Source organism: Lethenteron reissneri, chromosome 25 (assembly GCF_015708825.2).
Source record: "Lethenteron reissneri isolate LAM-NWPU_2019-01 chromosome 25, ASM1570882v1, whole genome shotgun sequence".
Lineage (NCBI taxonomy): Eukaryota > Metazoa > Chordata > Hyperoartia > Petromyzontiformes > Petromyzontidae > Lethenteron > Lethenteron reissneri.
This window is the reverse complement of record NC_083803.1, coordinates 11,623,250-11,642,872: the sequence shown is the minus strand read 5'-3', so window position 1 is coordinate 11,642,872 and position 19,623 is coordinate 11,623,250.

The window sequence follows — 19,623 nt, the reverse complement described above, 5'->3', positions numbered from 1 at the left end:
GAAGCATTAGAGTTACGTGGAAATTGATCAGAGTATCGTTTTGCCTTGTCTAAATGTAATGGCAGAAGAATGAAGAAGAAGAATGTCATCAAACACTTCACGGAATTGCACTGTAACACGGTTTTAACGGTAGTGAATGTTGCACAAAAGAAAGTCATAAAACACCTCACAGCATTTGACCACAGCACTGTATTAATGGCAGTGGTTGTTGCACGCCACTAAGTCATAAAACACCTGAAGCAATGTCACAATAGCACTGCCTTTAACGGACGTTCAATTACTAGCAACTCACTGCTCTGATAGTTACTTATCCTCCGCTTTCGCTCGTTGGGGTTGAAAACAATTGGAGTTCGATACAATGTCTGCAAAGTAGCAGATAAATGTGTATTGTAGGATAATTTGGCAGCCTAAAGTCGACTTGCCTTTTGTTGGACGTGCCGAAGAAATTAATAAAGGCACCAAATGCACTGCGATGCGACGTAGAATTATTTATTGGCCTCACTTTCTATAAAGATACGTAAAATCGAAAGCGGATTTGCGAAAAAATATATAATAGCCACTCGACCTTTTGGGTTAGTCAAAAAATCCATGCACACATTAATAATGAGGGGGGGGGGGCATGTGGAGTGACGTCACGCGCGGGACACACACATCTTGTTTTGGCTCGTTATATTAGTTGCTGCGTTGATTTCTTTATTAGCTTTATTTTCCATAAAGAAAGGTCAAATGAAAGCTAATTTGCGTAAACAAATTTTCGTTTCCGCTCCATCTTCTTCATGCTGAGTGACGTCACCCGTTCACGATCATTAATGACGGCGGGAGGGGTCCATGTGGAGTTCCCCACCTGTTCATGATTATTAATGAGGGGGGCTGGTCGACGTGGAGTGACGTCACGCGCGTTACCCACAGACATTCTTGGCTCATTACAGTAGTGATATTTTTCACGTGGAAACACGAAATGGGCTTGTGCTAATACTAATGTTATACCTGGAGACATGAAATGTGGCAGTATTTGCATTGCTCGCGAAACTCCGTGGCAACGCAGAGCGAGCGTGCACGCTGCGCAATAAGAAGCGTGGATGTAAAACTGCGGACAATGGGGTGTTAGTACACACAAGCGTTGCCGCAAAGCACAAACATCGGCTCTGTTGCGTAAAAGTCGAGGGGTCAAGAGGACCCCCCCATCTCCTATCCTGTGCTCTTTGGTTCTTTCGGTAAAGTCACGTAGGTGAAAATAAAACAAAATACAATAAAAAAGACTAAATTAAATCACGACGTTTCGGAGGCAACACAACTCAGAGAGTCGTCTAAAACAAATCAACACCTTACCTTGGTTGATTACGTTCTTCCAAAGATTGCTACATTTGAGAGACACAAAACACAGACACGGACACACACAGACAGACACACAAGCAGAGAGAGAGAGAGAGACGACACAGAGACACACAGAGAGAGACTTATCTAAAAATATATCTAAAAAAAAAACTTACCAGCGCTCGTAGAACTCGGCAGCACTCATAGAACGTTTCCACACTCATAGAATGTATCCACACTCATAAAATGAATGCACACTCATAGAATGTATCCACACTCATAGAATGTATCCACACTCATAGAATGTATCCACACTCATAGAAGGTATCCACACTCAAAGAACGTACCCACGCTCATAGAACGTTTTCACACTCATAGAATGTATCCACACTCATAGAATGTATCCACACTCAAAGAACGTTTCCACACTCATAGAATGTATCCACCCTCATAGAATGTATCCACACTCATAGAATGTATCCACACTCATAGAATGTATCCACACTCAAAGAACGTACCCACGCTCATAGAACGTTTTCACACTCATAGAATGTATCCACGCTTATAGAATGTATCCACACTCAAAGAACGTTTCCACACTCATAGAATGTATCCACACTCATAGAATGTATCCACACTCAAAGAACGTATCCACACTCATAGAATGTATCCAAACTCATAGAACGTATCCACACTCATAGAATGTATCCACACTCAAAGAATGTATCCACACTCAAAAAACGTATCTACACTCAAAAAACATATCCACACTCATAGAATGTATCTACACTCAAAGAACGTATCCACACTCAAAGAACGTATCTACACTCAAAAAACATATCCACACTCATAGAATGTACCCACACTCAAAAAACGTTTCCAGACTCATAGAACGTTTCCATACTCATAGAACGTATCCACACTCATAGAACGTATCCACACTCATAGAACGTATCCACACTCATAGAACGTATCCACACTCAAAAAACGTATCCATACTCATAGAACGTATCCACACTCAAAGAACGTATCCACACTCATAGAACGTATCCACACTCAAAAAACGTTTCCATACTCATAGAACGTATCCACACTCAAAAAACGTTTCCACATTCATAGAACGTATCCACACTCAAAGAATGTATCCACACTCAAAGAACGTATCCACACTCAAAAAACGTTTCCATACTCATAGAACGTATCCACACTCAAAGAATGTATCCACACTCAAAAAACGTTTCCATACTCAAAGAACGTATCCACACTCAAAGAACGTATCCACACTCATAGAACGTATCCACACTCAAAGAACGTATCCACACTCAAAGAACATATCCACACTCAAAGAATGTATCCACACTCAAAGAATGTATCCACACTCAAAGAATGTATCCACACTCAAAGAACGTATCCACACTCAAAGAACGTATCCACACTCATAGAACGTATCCACACTCAAAAAACGTATCCACACTCAAAAAACGTTTCCATACTCATAGAACGTATCCACACTCAAAGAACGTATCCACACTCAAAGAACGTATCCACACTCAAAGAATGTATCCACACTCAAAGAATTTATCCACACTCAAAGAACGTATCCACACTCATAGAACGTATCCACACTCAAAAAACGTATCCACACTCAAAAAACGTTTCCATACTCATAGAACGTATCCACACTCAAAGAACGTATCCACACTCATAGAACGTATCCACACTCAAAAAACGTTTCCATACTAATAGAACGTATCCACACTCAAAAAACGTTTCCACACTCATAGAACGTATCCACACTCAAAGAATGTATCCACACTCAAAGAACGTATCCACACTCAAAAAACGTTTTCATACTCACAGAACGTATCCACCCTCAAAGAATGTATCCACACTCAAAAAACGTTTCCATACTCAAAGAACGTATCCACACTCAAAGAACGTATCCACACTCATAGAACGTATCCACACTCAAAGAACGTATCCACACTCAAAGAATGTATCCACACTCAAAGAACGTATCCACACTCAAAGAATGTATCCACACTCAAAGAACGTATCCACACTCAAAGAATGTATCCACACTCAAAGAATGTATCCACACTCAAAGAATGTATCCACACTCAAAGAATGTATCCACACTCAAAGAACGTATCCACACTCAAAGAATGTATCCACACTCAAAGAACGTATCCACACTCAAAGAACGTATCCACACTCAAAGAACGTATCCACACTCAAAGAACGTATCCACACTCATAGAATGTATCCACACTCATAGAATGTATCCACACTCAAAGAACGTATCCACACTCAAAAAACGTTTCCATACTCATAGAACGTATCCACACTCAAAGAATGTATCCACACTCAAAAAACTTTCCATACTCAAAGAACGTATCCACACTCAAAGAACGTATCCACACTCATAGAACGTATCCACACTCAAAGAACGTATCCACACTCAAAGAACGTATCCACACTCAAAGAACGTATCCACACTCAAAGAATGTATCCACACTCAAAGAACGTATCCACACTCAAAGAACGTATCCACACTCATAGAATGTATCCACACTCAAAGAACGTATCCACACTCAAAGAACGTATCCACACTCAAAAAACGTATCCACACTCAAAAAACGTTTCCATACTCAAAGAACGTATCCACACTCATAGAACGTATCCACACTCAAAGAACGTATCCACACTCAAAGAACGTATCCACACTCAAAGAACGTATCCACACTCAAAGAATGTATCCACACTCAAAGAACGTATCCACACTCAAAGAACGTATCCACACTCATAGAATGTATCCACACTCATAGAACGTATCCACACTCATAGAACGTATCCACACTCAAAAAACGTATCCACACTCAAAAAACGTTTCCATACTCATAGAACGTATCCACACTCAAAGAACGTATCCACACTCATAGAACGTATCCACACTCAAAAAACGTTTCCATACTCATAGAACGTATCCACACTCAAAAAACGTTTCCACATTCATAGAACGTATCCACACTCAAAGAATGTATCCACACTCAAAGAACGTATCCACACTCAAAAAACGTTTCCATACTCATAGAACGTATCCACACTCAAAGAATGTATCCACACTCAAAAAACGTTTCCATACTCAAAGAACGTATCCACACTCAAAGAACGTATCCACACTCATAGAACGTATCCACACTCAAAGAACGTATCCACACTCAAAGAACGTATCCACACTCAAAGAATGTATCCACACTCAAAGAATGTATCCACACTCAAAGAATGTATCCACACTCAAAGAAAGTATCCACACTCAAAGAACGTATCCACACTCATAGAACGTATCCACACTCAAAAAACGTATCCACACTCAAAAAACGTTTCCATACTCATAGAACGTATCCACACTCAAAGAACGTATCCACACTCAAAGAACGTATCCACACTCAAAGAATGTATCCACACTCAAAGAATTTATCCACACTCAAAGAACGTATCCACACTCATAGAACGTATCCACACTCAAAAAACGTATCCACACTCAAAAAACATTTCCATACTCATAGAACGTATCCACACTCAAAGAACGTATCCACACTCATAGAACGTATCCACACTCAAAAAACGTTTCCATACTAATAGAACGTATCCACACTCAAAAAACGTTTCCACACTCATAGAACGTATCCACACTCAAATAATGTATCCACACTCAAAGAACGTATCCACACTCAAAAAACGTTTTCATACTCACAGAACGTATCCACCCTCAAAGAATGTATCCACACTCAAAAAACGTTTCCATACTCAAAGAACGTATCCACACTCAAAGAACGTATCCACACTCATAGAACGTATCCACACTCAAAGAACGTATCCACACTCAAAGAACGTATCCACACTCAAAGAACGTATCCACACTCAAAGAATGTATCCACACTCAAAGAACATATCCACACTCAAAGAATGTATCCACACTCAAAGAACGTATCCACACTCAAAGAATGTATCCACACTCAAAGAATGTATCCACACTCAAAGAATGTATCCACACTCAAAAAATGTATCCACACTCAAAGAACGTATCCACACTCAAAGAATGTATCCACACTCAAAGAACGTATCCACACTCAAAGAACGTATCCACACTCAAAGAACGTATCCACACTCAAAGAACGTATCCACACTCATAGAATGTATCCACACTCATAGAATGTATCCACACTCAAAGAACGTATCCACACTCAAAAAACGTTTCCATACTCATAGAACGTATCCACACTCAAATAATGTATCCACACTCAAAAAACGTTTCCATACTCAAAGAACGTATCCACACTCAAAGAACGTATCCACACTCATAGAACGTATCCACACTCAAAGAACGTATCCACACTCAAAGAACGTATCCACACTCAAAGAATGTATCCACACTCAAAGAACGTATCCACACTCAAAGAACGTATCCACACTCATAGAATGTATCCACACTCAAAGAACGTATCCACACTCAAAGAACGTATCCACACTCAAAGAATGTATCCACACTGTTGTGTATATGCCCCCTTTTTAATTTTTTTAATATTTTTTTTTTAAGAATTATTCTGCCAACATAGATAATATCGTTTTTTTTAATAGACGCGGCCACGTGGGAACGAACACGCCCCCACACTTCCACAGAGGCCCCCACACTTCCACAGATGCGCGCATACCTCATTTCAAAGGAAACAGGACATGAAAGGGGGGCAATAAGGTAATAAACTCCCCTAAATTCACACAAGAGGAACAAGGGAGGGGGGAATTGCAGGCGGGGGGTTGCAGAACCAGGAGACACGGAGGAAGAGATAATTATATTCTTAACAAAGAAACAGCATCGACGACAAAAAGCACAGATGGGTCTTTGAACCATGTTAAATACACAAGTTACCAACTTAACCATAAAGATTAAGCAAACAGTATCCATCCTCACTCCAATTGAAAACCAGACAAAAATTGCACCAGAATCGCGACCCATCATTGTTAATTAAGTACTGACATTATTTACCTTTAAAGAATATCTACACGGCCGGGCCGAAGCATCAAAGAATAATTATGGCATCTATTTCGCTCCAAAACAAATTCCTAGCCGGGATATCAGATCAAATAATCACAAGAAGTCAAATAATAAGTACGGAATTAAAGTAGAAGAGAAATCAAGGGCGGAGAAGGCTCTCAAAATTAACCAAACACAACACCCATGGGAAGCGAGCAACACGGCCGCCTTTGTCTTTCCGAGAGGATCTCCACACACAGGCACCAAGCCAGGAAATGACACCCATAAAAGTTGGGGCAAGGGCTCAAAGGAAATTAACACACGCCTTCGAATAAATAAGCATGCGCCGGATGCTCCCACCGTGGAAACAACCGCCTTTGTCTCCCCACAACACGGACAAACACGCACGCGAAACACACGGACGGACACACACACGGACGCAGATGGTTCAGCCCACAGGAAGGTTTTATGACACAGCCTTTGAACAACTCGGGAAGCCGAGTGGAAGTTTCCGATATAAACCGAAGGAAAATCCATACAACTCAGATCGACAGGGGCTTTGGCCTCCATCACAGTTCGTCAGGGGCTCTGGCCCCCATCACATATCGTCCGGGCTTCGGCTCCAACACACATATCATCCGGACTACGAGCCCATCTTCGGCTCCACCACAGATCTTCACGAGCTCCGGCCTACATCTCATCTCGTCTCCGGGCTAAGGCCCCACCAGAGTTCTCCAGGGCGACAACCATCTCTCCTCGTCGCCGCCAACGAAGAAGCTTTTCGTCATCCAGAAGGACGAGGATCGCGCGGTGCCGAGGCATCGCCTGCCGCGCACGAGTGTACGAGCCAGGCGCCCTTGCCGTGTCACCACGCCGAGGTGCATCGCCTGCCGCACACGAGTGTACGAGTCCAGCTCCCCTGCCGTGTCGCCACGCCGAGGTGCATCGCCTGACCACGCAAACGAGCGTGGCCGCGCGTCAGTCATCGTACGGGGTCAGCCAAGAAAGGAGTCGGAAAGCGAGCCGCTCACCCTCTCACCGCAGCTGCGCAAGCCAGAGGGTCCTTCTCCGAAAGTCGTTCGTACCCACAACTTCCCCCACCAATAGACCCACACACGCACGCATTGACGCCCCACTCACCTGTGAGACTATCCCATCTAGTTCACCCTTACCATCGTATCAACCCTAGTCAATTATCAGAAGACTGATTATCAACTACATGAACCATCAGCTGGCCATGCGGAATCGCGGCCCATCGAGTGATTAAGAGTCCGTCGGTTATAAGAGTAAAGTTGTTACCGTGTCTTTCCCTTGTTCCGCTCATCACATAGGCGATCAATAGACTCGTCAAGGCAAACTCAAACTCTCGGAATCCTCATTACGAATCGACCGAACACAGAGAGAGAATATCTTGTCAAACCAGTTTCCTTTGTCCCAGAGTCTCGCCGAAGAATTAATTACAACAGAGCCAGATTCGCTCTCGCGCCCACACGCCCTCACCCACCATTGTATCAAACATTCCGTTAAAAAGGATTTTAGACTTGCCGATGAATCTATTGACATATACTTTCGCCTCTGGGATACAATAAGTGCTTTTTATTACCGCCATATGAAGTTTGTCATGCTTGTTTTCAAACTCGACCAGTCGCCGATTGTGATCAATACATGGGCGAACTAATGATGCCTGGTAGAAAAGTAGAGGTTACAATTGATAGAAGTGTTTTTAGTCATTCAGTTCGTTAAATGCATAAGTGTTTATTCATTCATTTTAGTCAAATGCATAATCTCGTAATTGCATAAGAGTTTGGTTATTCATATTAGTTAATGCATAATATCGCAAATGCATAAGAATTTTTAGTCATTCAGTTCGTTAAATGCATAAGTGTTTATTCATTCATTTTAGTCAAATGCATAATCTCGTAATTGCATAAGAGTTTTGGTTATTCATATTAGTTAATGCATAATATCGCAAATGCATAAGAATTTTTAGTTATTCAATTTAGCTAAATGCATAAGTGTTTATTCATTCATTTTAGTCAAATGCATAAGAGTTTTCGTTATTCATATTGCATAATTGCATAATGTCACAACTGCATAAGTTTTTGTCGTTCATATTAGTTAATTGCATAATCTTGCCCATGAATTATTGACGCATGTTTGACCTGCATGATAGAATGTCACGTGCTTGTTAGAATAAAATTGTAATCCAGAAGCATATCGAGTGTTCCTTCCAAGTCCATGCAAAACTGTCTTATTCTTGACAACTGTATCCTGTGATGAGATATGAAAATGGAGACCTAAAATATTATAACACACACTAGGATAATCGGTAAATGAATCTATGATAATCGTGTTATCCTGATTGATAACCCTGGATAAACGAAACTAAGCAAATTATCGTAACTGCACACATTAACATAATCGCAAGCCTCCGCATAAATTACTACGATTATCTCCGTGATTATAATAATTTATGCATATAATTACACGCATTATCATAATTTATGCGTATTAATACACACACTATCATAATTAATGCGATTTGCGCATTTTTCGGAAAATTATTAATTTTTTTTATTTTTATCAAATTTCATAATACCAACACATACAACATAATGGGCGGCGTCGTCCGGGATCTCTCACAGACAGTGTTTTGCATGGATGATGGAATGAATCACTTCGTGTTAACCAGAATATCAGGATCGAACATTGCATGGTAATTGTGAACGGGCGGAAAACAAAAAACGCCCTCTAAGGTTAAAACCCAGAATAGCAGGTTAAAACAGAGACAGTGGAATTAAGATAATATCGTATCAAACCAATTGCATCCTCTGATAAATGGTGTTAGAGGTACGCACTCTGAATCGGAAAATAACAGATAGCTCGAGTCAAATTGACTACACTCTGTGAGATAATTGTTTTATATGCACTCTGAAAAGAAATGTCAAAGTAACTTCCGCCATACCTAAGATGCTAGGATTGAGAATAATTTTTGAATGGGTTACGGGATGCGGGGAGCTCGTATTTAAACGTACCGACCAATCTGTTACAAAGCAGTACAGTCAGAGAGACATATGGGAAGGGAGCTGTATCGATAACACGAACACACCTCGGGGGAAACTAATTGACTGGATAAAAGGTAACGAAGGCGAACACGATGCAAAAACTGCAGAGAAGGCAGGACAGGACTCATTCCTTCTCACACAGGCATACAGACAGGGATTGTGGAATGAGGGAAAATTTGGAAAGGAAACGGGAGAGAAATCAGTGCTCGCGACACCAGCGAAACTCACAGACGTGGATCCACAGAATAAATATGGAAGTGACATTAAATCACACTCTTGGGTACGTGGACAGAGTCCAGGGATTGATCGCACAAAAATTATGGATATCGAACAAAAAATCATTGACAAAGGGAAACCCTCACAATTCGAGAGAAGGGATGGAGAGATACATATGCAAACAAAAACATGTGAGACTGACAACTTCACAGATAGAGGGAGGAAAAATGTTAAAGTAAAATCGCCAGGACATGGTACACTAAGGGCAGAGGCAAAAACTGAAGGGAAATGGCAACACGAGCGACACGGCACTGGGCGCGCACACAGAAAATGCACACCACTTAAACACAAGCGACACAGCACAGACCAAAGTGACAGATTGCCTGATGATAACTTGTTTGATGATGACGCTGTCGGCAATCAACTTTCGGAATACCTATTCACCAGTAAAACCCTTAAATTGATGGACAAGGCTCTAGTCAGAATTCCCGATTTTGACCCCCACAATAAGACTATGGATATCCACACACATATCGCAACCGTAGAAGAGGAGGCAATGATTAGAGGGCTGAGGAGACGGGATGAAAAAGCGAGTTTGTTGAAACGGACCTTACATAAAGAATCTATTCCATGGGTAAAGTCACTACCACACAAGGTTAGAAATTATTTTAAACAATTGAGCCTGGCAGTGATTCGGAAGTTTGGAGAATATTCGACACTCACTGAGGGGTTTTATGCTGTAAAATCGATGACCCAGGGCATGGACCAAGATCCACGTGACTACCTCGTCCAATTTAAAAGAGCGTATTACGCAGGCGATGTGAATCAATACCACGAAGGAGATAAAATGTTCAAAATTATGTTTTTTGAATCCTTGAGCCCAGAGATTACAGAAAGGGTGAGAATGGTTTTGAATCCAGAAACCGCATCCTTACGCCGCATAGAGAGCAAGGCGTACATGGCATGGTTATACAGAGCTAAGAATCATAATTCGGATCCAGAACACAGGGAGAGGGATGAGGAACCCAGCCTCTCAGAGAGGAATAAAAATCACCGAGCAGTCCCACCATGCAGGACGGAGCAGAAACGCACGCACACATGGCAAAATAACCCAGAGAGAGGTTGGCACGAGAATGAGAGCGGCACAAAGCCGAACATTCAGGAGAATCGCAGGAGGGGGAGGTTCAGAATAGAACCATACCAACACCCCATGCCACGACACACACAAGATCAAAATTACCCACAAAGATGGCGAGGTAACAATCCAGGAAAAATTTGGCACCCAAATGGGAGAAATACTGGGCTAAAAATGTACGAGAATCGCAGGAGGGAGAGGTTCAGAGCAGAACCATATCAACACCCCATCCCACGACACACGCAAGGTTCAAATTACGCACAGAGATGGCAAGATAACCACCTAGCGGGAAGGTGTTACACAGACCGCGGAGGTATGGATGCGAACATTCAGGAGAATCGCAGGATGGGAGGTCAAACACAATCGATCCAATTCCGACCAATTCCTCCACCGGCTATACCAGGAGGGAATAGAGGAATAACACAGAATGCGGTCCAAATACGTGATGAACCATCCACAGTGAGTGCGAGCGAGCGGCCAACACGCGCCCCACCCGCCGAGGTGTTAAACCCTGAGCAGGCTGCAAGTGACAGGGCTGAATGGAAGAGTGATCGGACGGTGGATAGCAGACAGCAGAGACAAAGAGAGAACACAGAGACACGCCCTGAGGAGCGCAGGCGTGAGCCTTTGAATGGAAAATATCCAAGGGAAACCAAAAATTATGTGGATCGGAGTGCTAAAATGGAGACGAATGTCCATGACGTATCGGGAATGGTGTTGAAATCCAACACACTCGTAAAAACAAAGAGGGCAACATTACGAAGGACAGAATTAAATCGACACACTGACTCGGCAAATGTGCATGTAATCGCAGAGAGAGCGAATGCCACGAACCAAGTGTCAAAGTGGGTCGTGTGCGCGAATTCTGGTTACGTGCAGCACAATTTTTCACCACACACTCCCACGACGCGAGAGAGTGAGAGAGGAAACTACAAAAACGAACCCGAAAACCGTGATCAAATTATCAAAGTGATAAGTGGTAAACCAGGCAACATGAGGAAGGTAACGCATAAATGCGTTCGAAACCGCTACCTAGCGTTTCCCAGGATTTAACAAAAACAAAAATGAATGTTCATCAGAGTTATGATGTATGAGAACCGATGTAACGCAATATCGATGTTAACGTGTGTTATTTTCTTTGCTTAATTCAAATGTAACCAGGATTTAACAAAAACAAAAATGAATATTCGCCGGAGTTATGATGTATGAGAACCGATGTAACGCAATATCAATGTTAACATGTTGTTATTTTCTTTGCTTATTTCAGATGTAACCAGGTTAAGATTGTAATACGTGCACGCGCGTCGTAAGAAATAACCGCCGAGAGTAAGGGCGGCTGATGGGATTCATGACAAAAAAAAAAAGGGGGGGCATTACTTTGTTTGAAAATTCGCCAGTGGCCAAATCGACCCCTGATAATTTTCAAAAGGGCGGACTGTTGTGTATATGCCCCCTTTTTATTTTTTTTAATATTTTTTTTTTAAGAATTATTCTGCCAACATAGATAATATCGTTTTTTTTAATAGACGCGGCCACGTGGGAACGAACACGCCCCCACACTTCCACAGAGGCCCCCACACTTCCACAGATGCGCGCATACCTCATTTCAAAGGAAACAGGACATGAAAGGGGGGCAATAAGGTAATAAACTCCCCTAAATTCACACAAGAGGAACAAGGGAGGGGGGAATTGCAGGCGGGGGGTTGCAGAACCAGGAGACACGGAGGAAGAGATAATTATATTCTTAACAAAGAAACAGCATCGACGACAAAAAGCACAGATGGGTCTTTGAACCATGTTAAATACACAAGTTACCAACTTAACCATAAAGATTAAGCAAACAGTATCCATCCTCACTCCAATTGAAAACCAGACAAAAATTGCACCAGAATCGCGACCCATCATTGTTAATTAAGTACTGACATTATTTACCTTTAAAGAATATCTACACGGCCGGGCCGAAGCATCAAAGAATAATTATGGCATCTATTTCGCTCCAAAACAAATTCCTAGCCGGGATATCAGATCAAATAATCACAAGAAGTCAAATAATAAGTACGGAATTAAAGTAGAAGAGAAATCAAGGGCGGAGAAGGCTCTCAAAATTAACCAAACACAACACCCATGGGAAGCGAGCAACACGGCCGCCTTTGTCTTTCCGAGAGGATCTCCACACACAGGCACCAAGCCAGGAAATGACACCCATAAAAGTTGGGGCAAGGGCTCAAAGGAAATTAACACACGCCTTCGAATAAATAAGCATGCGCCGGATGCTCCCACCGTGGAAACAACCGCCTTTGTCTCCCCACAACACGGACAAACACGCACGCGAAACACACGGACGGACACACACACGGACGCAGATGGTTCAGCCCACAGGAAGGTTTTATGACACAGCCTTTGAACAACTCGGGAAGCCGAGTGGAAGTTTCCGATATAAACCGAAGGAAAATCCATACAACTCAGATCGACAGGGGCTTTGGCCTCCATCACAGTTCGTCAGGGGCTCTGGCCCCCATCACATATCGTCCGGGCTTCGGCTCCAACACACATATCATCCGGACTACGAGCCCATCTTCGGCTCCACCACAGATCTTCACGAGCTCCGGCCTACATCTCATCTCGTCTCCGGGCTAAGGCCCCACCAGAGTTCTCCAGGGCGACAACCATCTCTCCTCGTCGCCGCCAACGAAGAAGCTTTTCGTCATCCAGAAGGACGAGGATCGCGCGGTGCCGAGGCATCGCCTGCCGCGCACGAGTGTACGAGCCAGGCGCCCTTGCCGTGTCACCACGCCGAGGTGCATCGCCTGCCGCACACGAGTGTACGAGTCCAGCTCCCCTGCCGTGTCGCCACGCCGAGGTGCATCGCCTGACCACGCAAACGAGCGTGGCCGCGCGTCAGTCATCGTACGGGGTCAGCCAAGAAAGGAGTCGGAAAGCGAGCCGCTCACCCTCTCACCGCAGCTGCGCAAGCCAGAGGGTCCTTCTCCGAAAGTCGTTCGTACCCACAACTTCCCCCACCAATAGACCCACACACGCACGCATTGACGCCCCACTCACCTGTGAGACTATCCCATCTAGTTCACCCTTACCATCGTATCAACCCTAGTCAATTATCAGAAGACTGATTATCAACTACATGAACCATCAGCTGGCCATGCGGAATCGCGGCCCATCGAGTGATTAAGAGTCCGTCGGTTATAAGAGTAAAGTTGTTACCGTGTCTTTCCCTTGTTCCGCTCATCACATAGGCGATCAATAGACTCGTCAAGGCAAACTCAAACTCTCGGAATCCTCATTACGAATCGACCGAACACAGAGAGAGAATATCTTGTCAAACCAGTTTCCTTTGTCCCAGAGTCTCGCCGAAGAATTAATTACAACAGAGCCAGATTCGCTCTCGCGCCCACACGCCCTCACCCACCATTGTATCAAACATTCCGTTAAAAAGGATTTTAGACTTGCCGATGAATCTATTGACATATACTTTCGCCTCTGGGATACAATAAGTGCTTTTTATTACCGCCATATGAAGTGTGTCATGCTTGTTTTCAAACTCGACCAGTCGCCGATTGTGATCAATACATGGGCGAACTAATGATGCCTGGTAGAAAAGTAGAGGTTACAATTGATAGAAGTGTTTTTAGTCATTCAGTTCGTTAAATGCATAAGTGTTTATTCATTCATTTTAGTCAAATGCATAATCTCGTAATTGCATAAGAGTTTGGTTATTCATATTAGTTAATGCATAATATCGCAAATGCATAAGAATTTTTAGTCATTCAGTTCGTTAAATGCATAAGTGTTTATTCATTCATTTTAGTCAAATGCATAATCTCGTAATTGCATAAGAGTTTTGGTTATTCATATTAGTTAATGCATAATATCGCAAATGCATAAGAATTTTTAGTTATTCAATTTAGCTAAATGCATAAGTGTTTATTCATTCATTTTAGTCAAATGCATAAGAGTTTTCGTTATTCATATTGCATAATTGCATAATGTCACAACTGCATAAGTTTTTGTCGTTCATATTAGTTAATTGCATAATCTTGCCCATGAATTATTGACGCATGTTTGACCTGCATGATAGAATGTCACGTGCTTGTTAGAATAAAATTGTAATCCAGAAGCATATCGAGTGTTCCTTCCAAGTCCATGCAAAACTGTCTTATTCTTGACAACTGTATCCTGTGATGAGATATGAAAATGGAGACCTAAAATATTATAACACACACTAGGATAATCGGTAAATGAATCTATGATAATCGTGTTATCCTGATTGATAACCCTGGATAAACGAAACTAAGCAAATTATCGTAACTGCACACATTAACATAATCGCAAGCCTCCGCATAAATTACTACGATTATCTCCGTGATTATAATAATTTATGCATATAATTACACGCATTATCATAATTTATGCGTATTAATACACACACTATCATAATTAATGCGATTTGCGCATTTTTCGGAAAATTATTAATTTTTTTTATTTTTATCAAATTTCATAATACCAACACATACAACAACACTCAAAGAACGTATCCACACTCAAAGAACGTATCCACACTCAAAGAACGTATCCACACTCAAAGAACGTATCCACACTCAAAGAATGTATCCACACTCAAAGAACGTATCCACACTCAAAGAACGTATCCACACTCAAAGAACGTATCCACACTCAAAGAACGTATCCACACTCAAAGAACGTATCCACACTCATAGAATGTATCCACACTCAAAGAACGTATCCACACTCAAAGAACGTATCCACACTCAAAGAACGTATCCACACTCAAAGAATGTATCCACACTCATAGAATGTATCCACACTCAAAGAATGTATCCGCACTCATAGGATGTATCCACACTCAAAGAATGTATCCACACTCATAGAATGTATCCACACTCAAAGAATGTATCCACACTCAAAGAACGTATCCACACTCATAGAACGTATCCACACTCATAGAATGTATCCACACTCAAAGAACGTATCCACACTCATAGAACGTATCCACACTCAAAGAACGTATCCACACTCAAAGAACGTATCCACACTCATATAATGTATCCACACTCAAAGAACGTATCCACACTCAAAGAACGTATCCACACTCAAAGAACGTATCCACACTCATAGAATGTATCCACACTCATAGAATGTATCCACACTCATAGAATGTATCCACACTCAAAGAACGTATCCACACTCAAAGAACGTATCCAAACTCAAAGAACGTATCCACACTCATAGAATGTATCCACACTCATAGAATGTATCCACACTCATAGAATGTATCCACACTCAAAGAACGTATCCACACTCAAAGAACGTATCCACACTCAAAGAATGTATACACACTCAAAGAATGTATCCACACTCAAAGAATGTATCCACACTCATAGAATGTATCCACACTCAAAGAACGTATCCACACTCAAAGAACGTATCCACACTCATAGAATGTATCCACACTCAAAGAACGTATCCACACTCAAAGAACGTATCCACACTCAAAGAACGTATCCACACTCAAAGAATGTATCCACACTCATAGAATGTATCCACACTCAAAGAATGTATCCGCACTCATAGGATGTATCCACACTCAAAGAATGTATCCACACTCATAGAATGTATCCACACTCAAAGAATGTATCCACACTCAAAGAACGTATCCACACTCATAGAACGTATCCACACTCATAGAATGTATCCACACTCAAAGAACGTATCCACACTCATAGAACGTATCCACACTCAAAGAACGTATCCACACTCAAAGAACGTATCCACACTCATATAATGTATCCACACTCAAAGAACGTATCCACACTCAAAGAACGTATCCACACTCAAAGAACGTATCCACACTCATAGAATGTATCCACACTCATAGAATGTATCCACACTCATAGAATGTATCCACACTCAAAGAACGTATCCACACTCAAAGAACGTATCCAAACTCAAAGAACGTATCCACACTCATAGAATGTATCCACACTCATAGAATGTATCCACACTCATAGAATGTATCCACACTCAAAGAACGTATCCACACTCAAAGAACGTATCCACACTCAAAGAATGTATACACACTCAAAGAATGTATCCACACTCAAAGAATGTATCCACGCTCATAGAATGTATCCACACTCAAATAATGTATCCACACTCAAAGAATGTATCCACACTCATAGAATGTATCAACACTCATAGAATGTATCCACACTCAAAGAATGTATCCACACTCAAAGAATGTATCCACACTCATAGAATGTATCCACACTCAAAGAATGTATCCACACTCATAGAATGTATCCACACTCATAGAATGTATCCACACTCAAAGAACGTATCCACACTCAAAGAATGTATCCACACTCATAGAATGTATCCACACTCAAAGAACGTATCCACACTCAAAGAATGTATCCACACTCATAGAATGTATCCACACTCATAGAATGTATCCACACTCAAAGAACGTACCCACACTCAAAGAACGTATCCACACTCAAAGAATGTATCCACACTCATAGAATGTATCCACACTCATAGAATGTATCCACACTCAAAGAATGTATCCACACTTAAAGAATGTATCCACACTCATAGAATGTATCCACACTCATAGAATGTATCCACACTCAAAGAATGTATCCACACTCAAAGAATGTATCCACACTCATAGAATGTATCCACACTCAAAGAATGTATCCACACTCAAAGAACGTATCCACACTCAAAGAACGTATCCACACTCAAAGAACGTATACACACTCAAAGAATGTATCCACACTCAAAGAATGTATCCACACTCATAGAATGTATCCACACTCAAAGAACGTATCCACACTCAAAGAACGTATCCACACTCATAGAATGTATCCACACTCAAAGAACGTATCCACACTCAAAGAACGTATCCACACTCAAAGAACGTATCCACACTCAAAGAATGTATCCACACTCATAGAATGTATCCACACTCAAAGAATGTATCCGCACTCATAGGATGTATCCACACTCAAAGAATGTATCCACACTCATAGAATGTATCCACACTCAAAGAATGTATCCACACTCAAAGAACGTATCCACACTCATAGAACGTATCCACACTCATAGAATGTATCCACACTCAAAGAACGTATCCACACTCATAGAACGTATCCACACTCAAAGAACGTATCCACACTCAAAGAACGTATCCACACTCATATAATGTATCCACACTCAAAGAACGTATCCACACTCAAAGAACGTATCCACACTCAAAGAACGTATCCACACTCATAGAATGTATCCACACTCATAGAATGTATCCACACTCATAGAATGTATCCACACTCAAAGAACGTATCCACACTCAAAGAACGTATCCAAACTCAAAGAACGTATCCACACTCATAGAATGTATCCACACTCATAGAATGTATCCACACTCATAGAATGTATCCACACTCAAAGAACGTATCCACACTCAAAGAACGTATCCACACTCAAAGAATGTATACACACTCAAAGAATGTATCCACACTCAAAGAATGTATCCACGCTCATAGAATGTATCCACACTCAAATAATGTATCCACACTCAAAGAATGTATCCACACTCATAGAATGTATCAACACTCATAGAATGTATCCACACTCAAAGAATGTATCCACACTCAAAGAATGTATCCACACTCATAGAATGTATCCACACTCAAAGAATGTATCCACACTCATAGAATGTATCCACACTCATAGAATGTATCCACACTCAAAGAACGTATCCACACTCAAAGAATGTATCCACACTCATAGAATGTATCCACACTCAAAGAACGTATCCACACTCAAAGAATGTATCCACACTCATAGAATGTATCCACACTCATAGAATGTATCCACACTCAAAGAACGTACCCACACTCAAAGAACGTATCCACACTCAAAGAATGTATCCACACTCATAGAATGTATCCACACTCATAGAATGTATCCACACTCAAAGAATGTATCCACACTTAAAGAATGTATCCACACTCATAGAATGTATCCACACTCATAGAATGTATCCACACTCAAAGAATGTATCCACACTCAAAGAATGTATCCACACTCATAGAATGTATCCACACTCAAAGAATGTATCCACACTCAAAGAACGTATCCACACTCAAAGAACGTATCCACACTCAAAGAACGTATCCACACTCATAGAATGTATCCACACTCATAGAATGTATCCACACTCAAAGAACGTATCCACACTCAAAGAACGTATCCACACTCAAAGAACGTATCCACACTCATAAAATGTATCCACACTCATAGAATGTATCCAAACTCAAAGAACGTATCCACACTCAAAGAACGTATCCACACTCATAGAATGTATCCACACTCATAGAATGTATCCACACTCAAAGAATGTATCCACACTCAAAGAACGTATCCACACTCATAGAATGTATCCACACTCATAGAATGTATCCACACTCAAAGAATGTATCCACACTCAAAGAACGTATCCACACTCATAGAACGTATCCACACTCATAGAATGTATCCACACTCATAGAATGTATCCACACTCAAAGAACGTATCCACACTCAAAGAACGTATCCACACTCATAGAATGTATCCACACTCAAAGAACGTATCCACACTCAAAGAACGTATCCACACTCATAGAACGTATCCACACTCATAGAATGTATCCACACTCATAGAATGTATCCACACTCATAAAACGTATCCACTCATAGAATGTACCCACACTCATAGAATGTATCCACACTCATAAAACGTATCCACTCATAGAACGTATCCACACTCATAGAATGTA